The following is a 16,513-nucleotide window of genomic DNA, read 5'->3' as shown; positions in this document are numbered from 1 at the left end:
AATTATGGATGGGTCTCTTCTGGGAGGAAAGCGGCTCATCCAGACCAAGGAACATCAACAAAAGGATGATAGGAAAAAAATAACAACAAAAAGCATCAATAAGAAGTAAAAGAAAAAGAACAGGAAAACATCGAAAAAGAAAACTAAAGCAATAAAAAGAACGAAAAACACGACATCAAGAAAATGAAATAAAACAAACATCATCCACCTTTCGGCCCTAACAACATCTCCAAAATTATGGGTGGGTCTCTTCTGGGAGGAAAGCGGCTCACCCAGACCAACGAACATCAACAAAAGGATGATAGGAAAAAAGAACATCAAAAAAGAACATCAAAAAAGAAAACCAACAGCAAGAAAACACAAAGGAAAAAAGAAAGAAAAAGAAAACAAATAGAAAAAAGAAAAGAAAGAAAGAAAAGGAAAAAGAAACAACAAAATAACAAAAAAAAATAATAAAAAAATAATATAAATAAATAAATAAATAAATACAGAATATAGTAAAATTAACTAACTGACTCTAACTGCTTAGCTAACTATCAAACTATCTATTTAACTAACCTACCTAACTAACGGTAATACAGCTGTTTGACTACCCATTAACAAACAAACTAACAAACCACTTAACGATCTAACATGGATAGTGAGGTAAGGTGGGATTAGACTTACAGGAGCTGCCTTGTATAAACCAACCGGCCTCTTGCAGACTCCTGACGTTCTTATGTTCTTTTACGTTTAAGAATATGGCCCTTAAACCCCATTCACACCTGTACTAATACCTGACTGGTTGGGTGACTCTTCTACCTCTGCCTGCCTCCCCTCCTGCTACTGTCTCCGCTATCAGCACACAATCTACGCTCCCCCATAAAACCCACACCTAACCTAACCTAACCTTCCTGTATATCCCCTTCACACCTGTGCTAATACCTGGCTGATTGGGTGACTCCTTCTACCTCTGCCTGCCTCCCCTAATGTTACTCTCTCCGCTATAAGCACAAATCTTCCCTCCCCCATAAAACCCACACCTAACCTATCCTAGCCTTCCTGTATACCCCCTTCACACCCGTAATAATACCTGGCTGGTTGGGTGACTTTTTCTACATCTGCCTGCCTCTTCCTGTTACTGTCTCCGCTATCAGCACACAATCTTCCCTCAACCATAAAACCCACACCTAACCTAACCTAACCTTCCTAACCTAACCTTACTGTATACCCCTTCATACCTGTGCTAATACATGACTGGCTCACTTCCCTACATTCAACAACTAACACCCCCCCCCCTCCCCCCCCCACACACACACGCATAAAACTATCAAACCCTCATTTAAAACAATATATCAAACACTCTCAAGAAAAAACACCAGGACGCAACACTGTTTAAGGCAAAGATGATGGTGGGAAGAGGGGTAAAGGGGGGGTGGGAGGTCACACGATAACCTACGCATTACCCCGGCGCGCTCCTCCGTCCCCTTGGCCCGTGACCCCGCGCAGCACACCCCCTCAGCCGGTGACACAGGACCGATTGTGACACGCAGGTTACCTCAGTTTACCTTTCCCAGGCATACCCATTTCACTGACCCACGCGTGAGGAGGAGGAGGAGGAGGATAAAATAGCAAGGGAAAAAGACGACGAGGTAGAGGTCAAGAAAGGGGAGTTAGCGAGAGGGAGAAAAAAGAGGAGGAGGAGGAGGAGGAGGAGAAACCCAACGTGGCGGGTGAGGTAATGTAGGCTGCGGGGTCAACTAAGCTCCGCACCATTATCCCCTATTTTCAGGAGTAAAAAAAGTCCTTGAAATGGATTTTCAAAGCGTTTCCATGACTGTTGAAGGTTTGTAGAAAAGATATATGAAGAGATAGTGATGTTTCATAAAGTAGATTATGAGATACTGGCACGGACCTAAAACGAATCTTTACCCCGATATGTTTAAGAATATGGCTCCTTATGTTCTTATGAGTATAGCGGTTTTGCAGTGACGTCATGAAATAGCGTCGACTGCACCTTGTGCGTCGTCTGCAGACCCGCTGGTGGTCACCTCCCCAGCAGAGTGAGCAGACGGACCACGTGTGCCCCCTCCCTAAGTCACTACCCGCGGGCAAATGGCAGGAACTTCAGCATCATTTGTGTTAAGTAATTACGCGAAATCGCTTGGGAATGCTGCGAAGCTAAGATACATCGAACAAATCAGTGCTTTTGGAGGAGGAAAATGGTAGACTGGCTGTCTAGCTGGCTGGCTGTCTGGTTGACTGGTGGGTTGACTGGTGGGTTGACTGGTGGGCTAATTGGCTGGTTGATTGGTAAGCTGACTGTCTGTCTAACAAACTGACTGGATGGTGACTGGTTGACTGGATGACTGACTGGCTGATTGGTTGGCTGGTTGGCTGGTTGACTGGCTGATTGGTTGGTTGGCTGACTGTCTGGCTGGTCGGTTGACTGGCTGTCCCTCTGCCAGGCCGATCTCAGGTTGCTGACCAGTGATGCCCAGGTAGGCACCACAGGCAGTCAAACAGGAGAGGGCAAGTGACGACAGGTGAGGGCAGGTGACGGCAAGTCACCTTACACTACGCACTCTTGGTCACTTCCCTGCGTACACTTATATACTCCACCCAGCACTGAGCTCTGTCCCTCTGTGCACTTTGCCTCCACTGAGTTTCCTTTCCTATTTTCTTCCCCTGCTTGAGCGCCGCCATGCGTGTTTACTTCCGCCAGCTTGTTTACCTCCGTCAGCTCATGTAAATCCCGTTCAAGAGTAATCCCCCGCCACATAATAAGCTAGGGGACCCGGGACAACACCTAAATGAGTGTTAGCTCATGTAATAATCTGATAAGTCTTGCCTGTAATATATCTTTGACAAAATGAGCACTACAGAGTCGAGATGAAGCAGACGGCCGCCAGTTCTCCCTCCTCATAGCTGTTATCCACTTCCCCCGCTGTCATGATTTTATTATTCAAGAAATAGACCGTGGAAAAAAACGCGGAAGTCCCCGCCATTTTGATTGAGAGAGCGGGAAGATGCATCACTAGAAGGCGGGAGCAGAGCGCTATTTCAAATCATATTCGTCATATTACTGCCATAGCTGAGCTATGTGTGGGATGCATGGCCCATTATTACTTAGTGCATGTGTAAGGTTATTAATAAATAATAATCCATAGCCGTAGGGCGTTTAGCATAAGTGTTATGCAGAAAAAACGAGATGTCAGTGTGGCGAGAGCTGGCATCTTCTCCGCGGCCGGGGCGCAGAGCCTTGTGGGTCTTGCAGCTCCCCGCAGCATTCTTCCACCCAGATTCCAACGCGACTAGACGTCCCTCTACTTGTTACTTGTTACTTGTGTTTCTTATTTATCTGGTCCCACTTCCGCCGAAGCGCTCTGCAAGACCCACATATTTTAACTTATTAAATTTTCAATATTGATCACAGCTTATATGCCATGTTAATTGTCAATGTTTCCATGTCATAGCAGTCTGAGAACATAAAAGTTCTTAGTTGTTTCTTAAATTTGAAGAGATCCTTTGTTCTTCTAATGTCAGGAGGGAGCTTATTGTACAGACCTGGGGCGGCAGAACTGAAAGCGCGCAATCCAACATTTTGAAGAGTACCGCGGTTCATGAAGTGTGATTCCAGTAGTGACTCGGCGAGTGTTAATGCCTTCACCCGGCTGTATTTCGTGTAATAATTCTCTCAAATACGGTGGACGGCCAGTAATCAAAGCTTAGTGTGTCTAAACACATAACTTAAATACTATCCTTGCTTTTATTGGCAACCAGTGGAGCTCTATCAGAACAGGAGTAATTCATTCTCGTGGTGGAATTCCTTTGATTAATCTAGCTGCTCTATTTAAGACCATCTGTAATTTCCTTAATTGGAGCTTTGGCAGGTTATAGTAAATTGAGTTGCAATAATCCACTCTTGATATAATATTGTTAATCACCAATTTCTTCATAGAATCTTCATCCAGGTATTTCTTGATAAAAGCAACATTTGTAAGGTGATATCCGGCAATCCTTACGACATTATTTATCTGACATTTCAGTGTCAAATTGGAATCCAACAACACTCCCAAGTCACGAACACTTTCAACAACATGAATTTCATTACCACTTATAGTCATGTTACCGTCGCCAAAATAACGTAGAGTGTCCTTCTTCCCCACAAGCATGAATTCAGTCTTATCATCGTTTAATTTCAATTGCTTATAATGCATCCAATCCTTGACTGAATTAATAACACTATTGATCTTAGCACTTGTATTTTCAATATCAGTGATGGAAAAGTAGAACTGGGTGTAATCAGCAAATAACTTGAATCCTACACCATGTTGTTGTAGTATCCTGGATAAACTAATTGTGTATATACAAAATAAAATAGGTCCCAGCACACTTCCTTGTGGAACTCCTCTTGTCAGAGCTTCATATGAAGAAAAACAATTTCCAATTTGCACACAATAATTTCTGGTTTGTAAATAACTCTCAAGATACTTTAACGCATTGTCTACCACTCCAATGTTCCTTAAATCTTTTACAAGCAATTCATGAACAACCGTATCAAATGCTGCACTAAGATCTAGAAGAACCAATATAGCACATTTACCCCCCCTCCATCATTTCTAGTAAGTCATTAACAGCAGAACAAATAGTAGTCTCAGTAGAAAATATTGGCCTATATGCAGACTGACTATCAGGCAAGACATGGACCTTCTCCAAGTGTTCCATCAACTCTCAATAATTGCATACTCTAATAACTTAGACAAAAAAGGCAAATTTGATACTGGTCTATAAGAGCTTACATTTTGATAATCAAGTTTTCCCTTTAAGACTGGTTTTATAACAGCTCGCTTTTCACAATCCGGAAATTTACATGAAGAAATACTAGTACTGACAATTATTAGCACCATATCCATGAAACTAGGAAAATGGGTCACTGGCACAATATGTTTTCTTAGCTTTCTTGAAAAGTCGAACAAGATCATCCTTCCTAATGATTTGAAAACACTGCAATCTACAATCCACCTCAACATCAGCAACAGGCAAAAAAGGTGTGTACACAAACTCCGATACAATATTCATAATCTTACTCTTGAAAAAATTACAAAAGTTATCCGCTAAATCTTTATCACAGAAACCATCGGGAAGCTTTCTTCTCAAAGTAGTACCAGTAAGACTATTGAAAAGTTGATATAATTTGTTCAGATCCTGCCTCAAGAATTTTAGTATGATAATAGTTTCTTTTACTCCTACTTATCAAGTCATTATAGCGATTTCTCACATTTTTTTAATCCTCTCAGGCCACAACAGATCCCTCATTTCTCCATTTACGTTCCTTGCGTCGTTTATCTCTTTTCAGTGTCAGAATTTCACCATTAAACCAGGGAGATCTATCCTTGACAGTAATGACCTTCTCTAGGATCGGACACACATTGTTATATTGTGTCTTAATCACCTGATTATAAGTGTCAGTAAGACAATTCACACAATTTGATTTAAATAACAAATCATTGTGAACACACTCTCCAGTCATATCATCATAAAAATTCTGACTAATTTCACTGATAAATGTAGCAGCAGAGAAACCCACCTTATTCCTATAATAAATTTTCTTAGTTACCTTACATATTGGCAATAGTAATTTAAATGTTATGAGCCTGTGAACTGGGGAAATAGTAAATTCATGTTCAACATCCACCCTACCTATGAGATTGTTTACATCATCACTAATGACTAATTCTAACACATGGCCAGTTGATGAAGTTATTATGCTCACCTTGTTTGACAACTGATAAGATTCAAGAAGCTCACAGAAAGAAACTGTGTTATGGTTTTCATGACCATCCATCCATATATTGAAGTCACCAACAATAAACTTTAAAAGAAACCATATCAATTGAGTCCAACAATGCACTAAATTCATCAAAGAAGAGATTAACACTTGACCAAGGTGGCCTATAAATAACAAGGTATGCTACCCACTGGTTTTGATGCTTAAAATTAACTTCAATATATTCAAAACTTGATACTTTCACTCGTGTCAACACCCTCAGGTGAGAAAAAATATTCGACAAGAAAATACCTACACCACCCTCTCGTCTGCCCTCTCTGGGGCTATGAAAGAAAGTGTGAGTAGCAGGTGTCATCTCAGTAACTCTACTTGTGTCATGCTCATTCAACCAAGTCTCAGAAATAGCTAAAATATCAAGTGATTGCTCATTTAACATTTCCCTAATTTGAATAGTCTTGTTACCCACAGATTGAATATTAACAAAAGCACAATTTAAATATTCAATAGTAGACCTAGACAACAATTTAAATATTCAATAGTAGACCTAGACCACAATTTAAATATTCAATAGTAGGCCTCACCATCCTTCCGTACCACGTGTCCATCGTGGTGGTTTACCTGCCTTTGTAGTATCCACAAGTCAGGGTGACTGTGTACTGCAAGGCAAGGGAAGCATTTGGAAGGTCGAGAGGCGGCATGTTGCAGAGAAGAACGAGAGAGGACTGAAGGAAGACTCCAAGACTCCAGACCAAGAGGTAGACCAGGTGTGGTTTCAGCCTCGCCCATCTCCAGCTAAGTACATATTTTGCTAAGGATGTTTTAAGATAGTTAGCTAAGTAGCTGTGTGCCCGGAATTGACTTATTCCTTATTTTCCAGGGAGTTTCTTTGTTGCTGTAAATAAACTTAGGAGCAGGTTAATCTGGTCTTTGTTTGTCCTATGGGTGTGTGACTAGTCATAAATAATAAAGACGACAAGGGGCTGTGAGTCTGATAACTCAATTTTCAGATATTTTATTTTATATTTTTTTGCTGAGAATTTTTTCGAGACCTTTCAAGAACCCCACACCCGCTCCTCTGGATTCGCAGGAAATCTTTAAAATGACACAGCATCTCTCCCGTGTCGGTTAGAACATCCAACCGCACAGCATACGTATCCCATGACACAGAGTACTTGTGCTGCAAGTTCTGCAGCCGCCACCAACGTTTGCTTTGATAACTGACCACCAAGATGGCCGTGCAGGCCCGCGCGACCCCTGCACCCCCACTAATGACGTCAGCTGCAAAACCTCTATTGCATTCACTAAGTCTTCCCGATCGTTCTTAGGGTCTGAACAAGGAAGCAGAGGCGAGGTGATTTAGTTCGGGTCAAGGTGAGGCTGCAGGTTCTTAAGAGGCTTACGTGATGGTCCAAAAAGTCATGGAAGGAACGTCTTTCAGGTTTAAGATCTAAAGGTTATTCACATCATTCTGTAACTCAGCAAATACTCGTCTGTGTGTGTGTGTGTGTGTGTGTGTGTGTGTGTGTGTGTGTGTGTGTGTGTGTGTGTGTGTGTGTGTGTGTGTGTGTGTGTGTGTGTGTGTGTGTGTGTGTGTGTGTGTGTGTGTGTGTGTGTGTGTGTGTGTGTGTGTGTGTGTGTGTGTGTGTGTGTGTGTGTGTGTGTGTGTGTGTGTCTAAGCCATCTATCTATATATATATATCTATCTGCACATTACGTCGATATCTGAATCTTTTTATCTATCTTTCCATCAGCCTATTATTCTATGTATTTCTATCAGTCTATGAGATGGAAGAGGCAGGAATTGGTTGTTTTTTGTGGGTGTCATCACTAAAAAATATTATCCAAGCTTATGACGATTAAAAAATGTACAAATTGCAAATATTAACCTCGCCTTGATCCTCTTGTTTCCATCACATACAGAAGAAGAGCTAAATTATTAAGCAATAGAAACTCCACAAGTAAACGCAAGAAAGTGTAAATACTGACCTCTTCCTGATGCTCCAATTTCTAATATGTACAGAGAAATCCTAGGTCGGCACTGTCAGACCCCTCCACACCTCACATCAACGATTTCCAATGGCCAAAAAGGAGACAAATCAGGTTCTAATGAGTGTTTTTAGGGTTCTTGGTACAGAGGAAGGGTCAAACTACTACCAGGGTTATTAAGCTACCCAAGGAAATGCCCAAAACTCCTAGCAAAACCGTGTCAAATATGTGTGCCTGGGCGTCGATTTGTTTAAGAGTATGTCCCTAAGTTAGTAAGCAAAACCTTCGCGCGAGTGACGATTTAATAACTCCCTGCTACTCTTCCTTCTCCCTCCGCCTCTTCAGCCCACGTGCCGTGCTGCTAAAGACTCTGAGCCACGGTTGTTACGCGCGTAAGTCTCAGCGTGATCAAAGCGGACATCTTCTGTTTGATTTATATTCGTTGTTTCCGTCATTACAAGTGAGTCAGTACAGCCGCCGGCATCAAAGTGAGCACGGCGGGATATTATTCATCCGGGGACTGAATTCCGCGAACTTTAATGGATTAGACACACACACACACACACACACACACACACACACACACACACACACAGTAGCACCACGCCACACGTTTCATAACTAAGCGAATCCAGTCAAAGCAAACTTAATTAAAACTGTTCCTTTGTGAAGAGTGGAACAGACGCGCCCTCGCCCCGGTGAAAAAAGGTGGGTGGAGTGGTTACCCCGCGCGACAATTACCCGCGGCAATAACTGTCTGGAGACAAATGATTCGCCTGGACGTGGGGCGGCGGGAGGCAGGGAAGGGAAGGAGGGGAAGGTATAGCAAGTGATAGGAAGCTGAGAGATAGGACAGTAGGCTGGGATTTGTCTGTACGAGGGGCGACGGGAGGCAGGGATGGGAAGGAGGGGAAGGAATAGCTAGGGATAGGAAGCTGAAAGATAAGACAGTAGGCTAGGATTTGTCTACGTGGAGCGGCAGGAGGCAGGAAAGGGAAGGAATAGGGCCAGAACAAGCGAGGGGTAGGGAGGATAGCGGTGGGTAGCGAAGAGGACAGAGGCCTGAGGCCGTGCATGGGTGTGCTTAGTTCATCCCAAACCGACGACTTCACACACCTCACTCCCACCCCGTTTCCTGACCCCAACATTAATTTTTTAGAAAAATGGAGACCACCATCATCTTCCTGAGAAAATTCTGCATCACACTAGCATAAAATTGTAACAATAATGTGTAAATACACAAACGAAAATCAGAGTTAAGTAAATAGGGAGTACACATTTTCTTGCATTTATTTATCTTCAAGTCCTTCGTACTCAGCTGTTTTTTGTCACATCGCTTTTATGAACCCAGATCCTAAATCTGCATGCTTTTCTGCTTCTGATGGTGTAGGGCACGTCACGAGGTAAAAATATACATAGGCTCAAAATTGCCTCCGAACATGAGCCGCGGCAGTGGCTATCCACTAAACACGCTTGCGGTAACTCAGTTACGGGTGCTCGGAGCCGCGGTAACTTTTGGCCTTACCACGGCTCCGGTAAGTGGTTGATGAATGCAGATTTACCGGGTGGGCGGAGATTCCGCGAAACCTATCAGACAGAGGTCCGGTAAATGGTATGATGAATCCAGCCCCAGCCCGGGAGGGAGGACGAACAGCTGGGTGGCTGCGCGCCGCCTCACCTCACCTCAGACACAACACTCGCCGCCCCGACCGATGGAAGAATACATCACGAGGGAACAGAAGGAACGATTTCGGACACGAGGAGAAGAAAAGACGAAGAGAAAAGACGAAGAGAAAAGACGCTCTCAGTGAAGCGTCACGTTCCGGAGTGCTGCGGCGGCCGTGAACGGAACGGAAGGGAACGGATGACCACGTTCAGGAGTGCCGCGGCGGCCGTGAACGGAACGGAAGGGAACGGCTGACCACGTTCCGGAGTGCTGCGGCGGCAGTGAACGGAACGAAAGGGAACGGATGACCACGTTCCGGAGTGCTGCGGCGGCCGTGAACGGAACGGAAGGGAACGGCTGATCACGTTCCGGAGTGCTGCGGCGGCAGTGAACGGAACGGAAGGGAACGGATGACCACGTTCCGGAGTGCTGCGGCGGCCGTGAACGGAACGAGAGGGAACGGATGACCACGTTCCGGAGTGCTGCGGCGGCAGTGAACGGAACGGAAGGGAACGGATGACCACGTTCCGGAGTGCTGCGGCGGCTGTGAACGGAACGTAAGTGAACGGATGATCACGTTCCGGAGTGCTGCGGCGGCAGTGAACGGAACGGAAGGGAACGGATGACCACGTTCCGGAGTGCTGCGGCGGCCGTGAACGGAACGGAAGGGAACGGCTGATCACGTTCCGGAGTGCTGCGGCGGCCGTGGACGGAACGGAAGGGAACGGATGACCACGTTCCGGAGTGCTGCGGCGGCCGTGAACGGAACGGAAGGGAACGGATGACCACGTTCAGGAGTGCCGCGGCGGCCGTGAACGGAACGGAAGGGAACGGAACGAAAGTGAACGATATGAAACGAAATGAACGGGCACGGATTTGCACTTCCAGGCTGAGGCGGACAGCCCATGGCCCGGCGGCGGCGGCGACGCCCTGCTGGGGACGCCCGCTCCAGGGGGGGGCCAGGGGTCACGTCCTAAAGGGGGCCCTCAGGGGGGCCACGCCCTAAAGGGGGGCCTCAGGGGGGCCACACCCTAAGGGGGGGCCCCAAGAGGGCCACGCCCTAAAGGGAAGCCCCTGGGGGGCAACGCCCTAAAGGGGGGCCTCAGGGGGGCGTCAGAGGGGCCACGCCCTAAAGGGTGGCCTCAGGGGGGCCACGCCCTAAGGGGGGGCCCCAAGAGGGCCACGCCCTAAAGGGAGGCCCCTGGGGGGCAACGCCCTAAAGTGGGGCCCCAAGGGGGGCACGCCCTAAAGGGGGGTCCCAGGGGAGCCACGCCCTAAAGGGGGGCCTCAGGGGGGCCACGCCCTAAAGGAGGGCCCCAGGGGGGCCACGCCCTAAAGGGGGGTCCTCCAGGGGGGCCACGTCCTCGACGGGGCTCCCCCAGCCAGGGGCCGCCACCTCCGCCGTGCTCTAGCGTTGCCGCCTGGTGCCTGGACGTCCTAATCTTCGTCCTCCAGGATGAGGTCCTGGAGGGAGGCCTCGATAGCGGCCACGACTTTATCGGCCTCCTTGCGGAGGGTTTCCTCCAGGATGAGGTCCTGGAGGGAGGCCTCGATAGCGGCCACGACTTTATCGGCCTCCTTGCGGAGGGTTTCCTCCAGGATGAGGTCCTGGAGGGAGGCCTCGATAGCGGCCACGACTTGGTCAGCCTCCTTGCGGAGGGTTTCCTCCAGGATGAGGTCCTGGAGGGAGGCCTCGATAGCGGCCACGACTTTAGCAGCCTCCTTGCGGAGGGTTTCCTCCAGGATGAGGTCCTGGAGGGAGGCCTCGATAGCGGCCACGACTTGGTCAGCCTCCTTGCGGAGGGTTTCCTCCAGGATGAGGTCCTGGAGGGAGGCCTCGATTGAGGCCACGACTTTGTCAGCCTCCTTGCGGAGGCTGACAAAGTCGATCTCGAGAGGGCCGGCAATGGGCTCCTCCCGTCGGTGTCCAGGAGACACCTTAGCCGCGACGTTGTGGGAGACAGAGTACATTGTCGTTATATACTTCTTGGAGTATATAAAAAAAATGCATTTCGCGAGGCTGAAGACGTGCATACGTCTTGTTCATTACTGGGATGGTGGCCAGCCCCCCCCCACACACACACACACAGACACACACACACAGACACACACACACACACACACACACACACACACACACACACACACACACACACACACACACACACACACACACAGACACACACACACACACACACACACACACACACACACACACACACACACACATACACACACACACACAAAGGTAAGATAAAAACAAAAACACATGCTACCTTCAACCTTCAGGCTGTGGTGAACAAAACAAAAAGACAAACTTCCCTCATTCCCCTCACCCCCCTCTCTCCTCCCCTCACCCCCCTCTCTCCTCCCCTCACCCCCCTCTCTCCTCCCCTCACCCCCCTCTCTCCTCCCTTCACCCCCCTCTTCCCTCCACTCACCCCCTTTACACCCTACCCACCTCTCCTCCCCTCACCCCCCTTCCCTCCCTCACCTCCCTAAAGAAACAAGTGCGAGGATTGATTCACCTTTCTAATCAGAAAATTGCAACAGAAGAACAGAGTACTCGAGGCAACAGCAAAGCCACGTGGAAGACTATAAGAGAACTGATTCTCAATAACAAAAACACTGCTAAAGTTAACAATGACAAAAAGAATCAGACAGCTAATTATTTTAATATTTTCTTTGCTAATGTTGTAAAGGACACGTTTAATTAAGGAATCCCGGCGAAATCAGGATGTTCAGATGTAACCCTGCATCCAGTACCTACACGAAGACCCACACAGGGATATAAGTTTACTCCGTCTGTTTCGACCTGAACCCACAAACTGACAAACGAGCTAACTCTCACCATGAAACACATGAATAACAGTGACTCCCGTGGGCCAGATGGCATCCCACTCAGGTTTCTGAAAGACTCTCTTCCTGTTATCGTTCCACACTTGACCTGCATCGTAAACACTTCAGTAGTAACAGGAATTTTCTACACAGCCTGCAGGACACACCCAATAGTTGTGCCAATCTTTCAGTCAGGTAATGTCAACGAACCATTCAATTACCGTCCCGTATCTCTCCTCCACGTTCTTTCTAAAGTTCCAGAAAAAATATCATCCCACTCCTCTTAACTCTTTTTATAGGAGCAGTGACTTGCATTTTTTTTTTTTTTTTTTTTTTTTCCTTGAACTGTTTCCTTTACTGTAAAAATAATTCCAGTTAACTCAATACCTTGAAAAAAATAACTTGCTTAGCAAAATTCAACATGGCTTCCGGTCATATCTATCGACCACCTCTGCTCTATTAACTCTGACTAACAATCTATATACAAATATGGAAAATAAGAAAGTTTTCTTCGTTACTCTCTGCAACTTGTCAAAAGCATTTGACGGCGTTTGCCACACAATATTACTTCACAAGTGCCTTAACCTAAGGACTGATTTTTTTCTGGTTTCACAGTGACCTCACTGAAAGGACACAACCGGTGCGCATAAACAGTACAATGTCTGGCAAAATAAACATTTCGTATGGTGTGCCCCAAAGGTACTCCGTGCTTGGTCCCTTTCTGTTTATCATATTTGTAAATGATCTTTCGTGTTTCTTACCAAATTGTGAAATCATTCAGTGCGCAGATGACACAGTTTATCCACACAGGCAATAGACGATCTAAATAATTTGGTGCACAGAAGCGAAGAAACCGTAAAATTAGCAAAAAAATATTTTCACAAGAAAGGTCTAATGCTCAATGCCAAAAAGACGCAATGTATATTTATAGGGAGCAGGGACGCCTGTCAAAGGTTCCACCCGACACTCACGTGCAGGTGGACGGCAGCGTGATCACCCCCGTGCGTCCCTACAGAGCCTGGGTGTGCACCTCGATGATCGCTTACTGTTTGATACATCGCAGAAAAAAGTAGGAAAGTATATGGAGCATTAATGTATGCGAATAAATTAAGGGATCATTTTAACAAGAACGCAAGAATTACTGTTACACAATCACTATAGTCTGTTCACTTAAGTGACTCTAACCCAAGCTGACAACATAAACCAAAGCGTGTTTGCAAGCCGAGTGCTGATTGCTACTGCTATGTCTTCCAAGTTTTCTTTAACCTCTGTTTGTGTTTTTTTCACGCAGCACTTTCAGCTAATTTACACTGTGCTTGCGAACACACTTAGGCTTATGTTGTCAGCTTGGGGCAGACTTAAGTGAACAGACTATAGTCATGAGCATTATTAACTACTGCATTAGTATTCAGGGAACAACAAATTCTACTCAAATCGAATGAGTCCAAAAACTACAAAATATTGCTGCATAAGTTTCCCTTGGAGGAGCTGCCAAGAGTAAACATGTCACGCCATTCTTGAAGGAGCTGGATGGCTGAGAATCAATCAAAAACTTGAGGTCGCAGTAATAATATATAATCTGATAGATAAAAATCTTCCCATCTGGTTGTTCCTACAGTAAGCGATATGCATGACCACAGTATCACCACTAGACAGAAAGACCTGCTCCGTGTACCCCGCTGTAACACCTGTTTGGGCACCAGGTCTTCCAAGTGGCTGGACCCACCCTCTGGCACAGCCTCCCGGGTCATGCACAACACGCCACCTCACTAGTGAAACCAAATTGTCGAGTCCGTTTTGGCGTTGGATCCCGCGGGTCCATTTCTCCCCTCTGCTCTGCCACACAGTCCCAACACCTATTTTTTCCTCTCATATGTTACCTATAGCTTACATAGGAGAGGAAGAGATAGGTGTTGGGACAGTGTGGCAGAGCAGAGGGGAGGAAAGGACCCGTGGGAGCCTACGTCAGACCGGCCTCGACATATTCGTAAGACTGTAACCACTTTCAAAACGCGCCAAACAAAACATCTATAAGCCCAACAATTCCAGCCATGAATCTTGCACGCTGCTCAAATTTAATGTTTTACCTAGTTCTACTCTTGACCGTGACACGCCTTGGTATATTTTATTATTTTACAGTTTTACTATTTTATGTCTTTTGTGGATTTTATTATCTTGGTTTATTGCTGGACTCTGTGTATTCTTTCCTTACTCAGTTGAACTTCACCTTATTTTAGCTGTACTGGACTATACCGGCCCTTGTTTGAGATCAACTTTAGTATTCTACTTCTATAATTCTTTTATATGTTTTTAGTCTATTTTACGTTACATTTTCATTGTTTATGTCGTCACCCTCATAAGATAATCGCCTAAGTCATTTTCCAGAGATTTCCAGGTTTTTGTCTACATCAATCTTTCAACATGTGACGCCCATTTTTGTATAGTTGCCTTCGTCATTCAGGGTTTGAGTGTTCTAGAATTGACCTTTTCATTTCTGCCTAAATCTTAAGCCAAATGAGATAATGACAGTTCTTTTCTGATTTCCTGTAAAGTAGAAAATAATGCCTAAGGCGGTTTGTTTACATGTTTTTTCCTCTTTCCTACATGATTTCTATGCAATTTTTCCATGCTGCATGGTTCTTTTTCCTTTCCTGCCAGCTTTGGCTGGAGGGAGGGGGGAGGGGGGGGAGGAGCCTTCGCCTTTTCTGTCCTTTATCTTCCACCTTTGTTTAAATAGTTAGTGTAGCTTGTCACAAACAGCCTCGTAAGGACCATTAGGCCTGCTGTTGTTTGTTTTTCCTTTGTGTTTCTTTGTTCCTTACTTTCTCTTTCCTTTCCAGACTCAGTTTTTCCTTTCCTTTTTTCTCCTTTCTCTCCCTCTCCCCCTCCCTATCCTTCTTCCCATTCGCCTTTCCTCTTTCTTTCTCTTCTCTTTCCATATTTTATTTCTTCCTTCCCTTCCTATCCTTTTCCTTCTCCTCTTCATCCTTCTCTCTCTCCTCTTGTCTCTTCTCTGTCTGTCTGTCTGTCTGTCATGAGCCCACCTTGCCGAAGAGCCTGATCACAAAGTTACCGACGATCATGAAGAGTTTGCGCCACCAGGTCGTCGCCATCTCCTCCCTCGTAAAGAAGTCTGTCCCAACGGTGCCGGGGTGGAAGGCGTTGACGGTCACCCCTGCAGCGAGAGAGAGGGGTGGAGAGGAGGGGAAGGGGGAAGGGTGGGGAGGAGGGGAAAGGGGAGGGGTGGGGAGGAGAGAGAGAGAGAGAGAGAGAGAGAGAGAGAGAGAGAGAGAGAGAGAGAGAGAGAGAGAGAGAGAGAGAGCATACAAGTACTTAGTGTAGTGTCTGAGCCGCCTGATGGGAAAGCCTCCCGTAACTCACTCTGCGAGGGGAGTTCCTCTTTGCCCGACTGGTTAAGGAGTGGCTTTTCTATCTCGCTGGTCGCGGGTTCGATACCCCGGCGCCGGCAAAACCCTTTCCTGCTCTGGATTAATCTCTCATGTGTTTCGTGACACACTGTGGTGTGGAAATATGGTGGACTGGAGCTCGGGCAACACATAAGGTTACGTTTACACCTGGCGATGGGGCTTCGTGGTGCAGTGGTTAGCACACTCGGCTCACAACCGAGAGAGCCCGGGTTTGATTCCCGGGCGGAGTGGAAAAACTTGGGCGGCTTTTCCGATACCCTACGCCCCTGTCCACCCTGCAGTGAATGGGTACCAGGTGTCAATCGGGTGTTGTGTCCCGTCTCCTGGTATCTGTTCCCTTCTCCTATGATTCCTTCCCCGTCTGTCTCTCTCCGGCATATGACCACAGATGTTGCGCCGACTAAACGAAACTTTCCAACTTTTTTTACACCAGGCGAATCGATTCGATTCAAATCAACACGATTCATAATTCGTCTTGGTTCGCCACATTAATTCAAATGGGACTGTTTACACCAGGTGAACAGAATCAGTTTGAATCACGCAGCGTCGTGACGATTCGAGTCCCTGATGCGCTCTGGCCCATTTTTTGACGAGTCACGGCGAATCCGCAGAGGACTAATCATCCGTGCGTCCTGATCAATTTAGCACTAGACCGACGTGCTATATGTGATCCTATGCATCAAGGTCGGGATAATTTATTCTGGGTTATTCATCAAATCTAAAAACAAATCCAAACCTCCCAAATTCACGTCCTTTAGCATTAATTTCATGCACCCATCATCGTGTTCTACGCCTATGCCTACCCCACCTTAGCCACAGCAAAAT

Source organism: Eriocheir sinensis, unplaced genomic scaffold (genome assembly GCF_024679095.1).
Source record: "Eriocheir sinensis breed Jianghai 21 unplaced genomic scaffold, ASM2467909v1 Scaffold100, whole genome shotgun sequence".
NCBI classification, from domain to species: Eukaryota; Metazoa; Arthropoda; class Malacostraca; order Decapoda; family Varunidae; genus Eriocheir; species Eriocheir sinensis.
The sequence above is the reverse complement of the archived record's forward strand: the minus strand, read 5'-3'. Positions refer to the sequence as shown.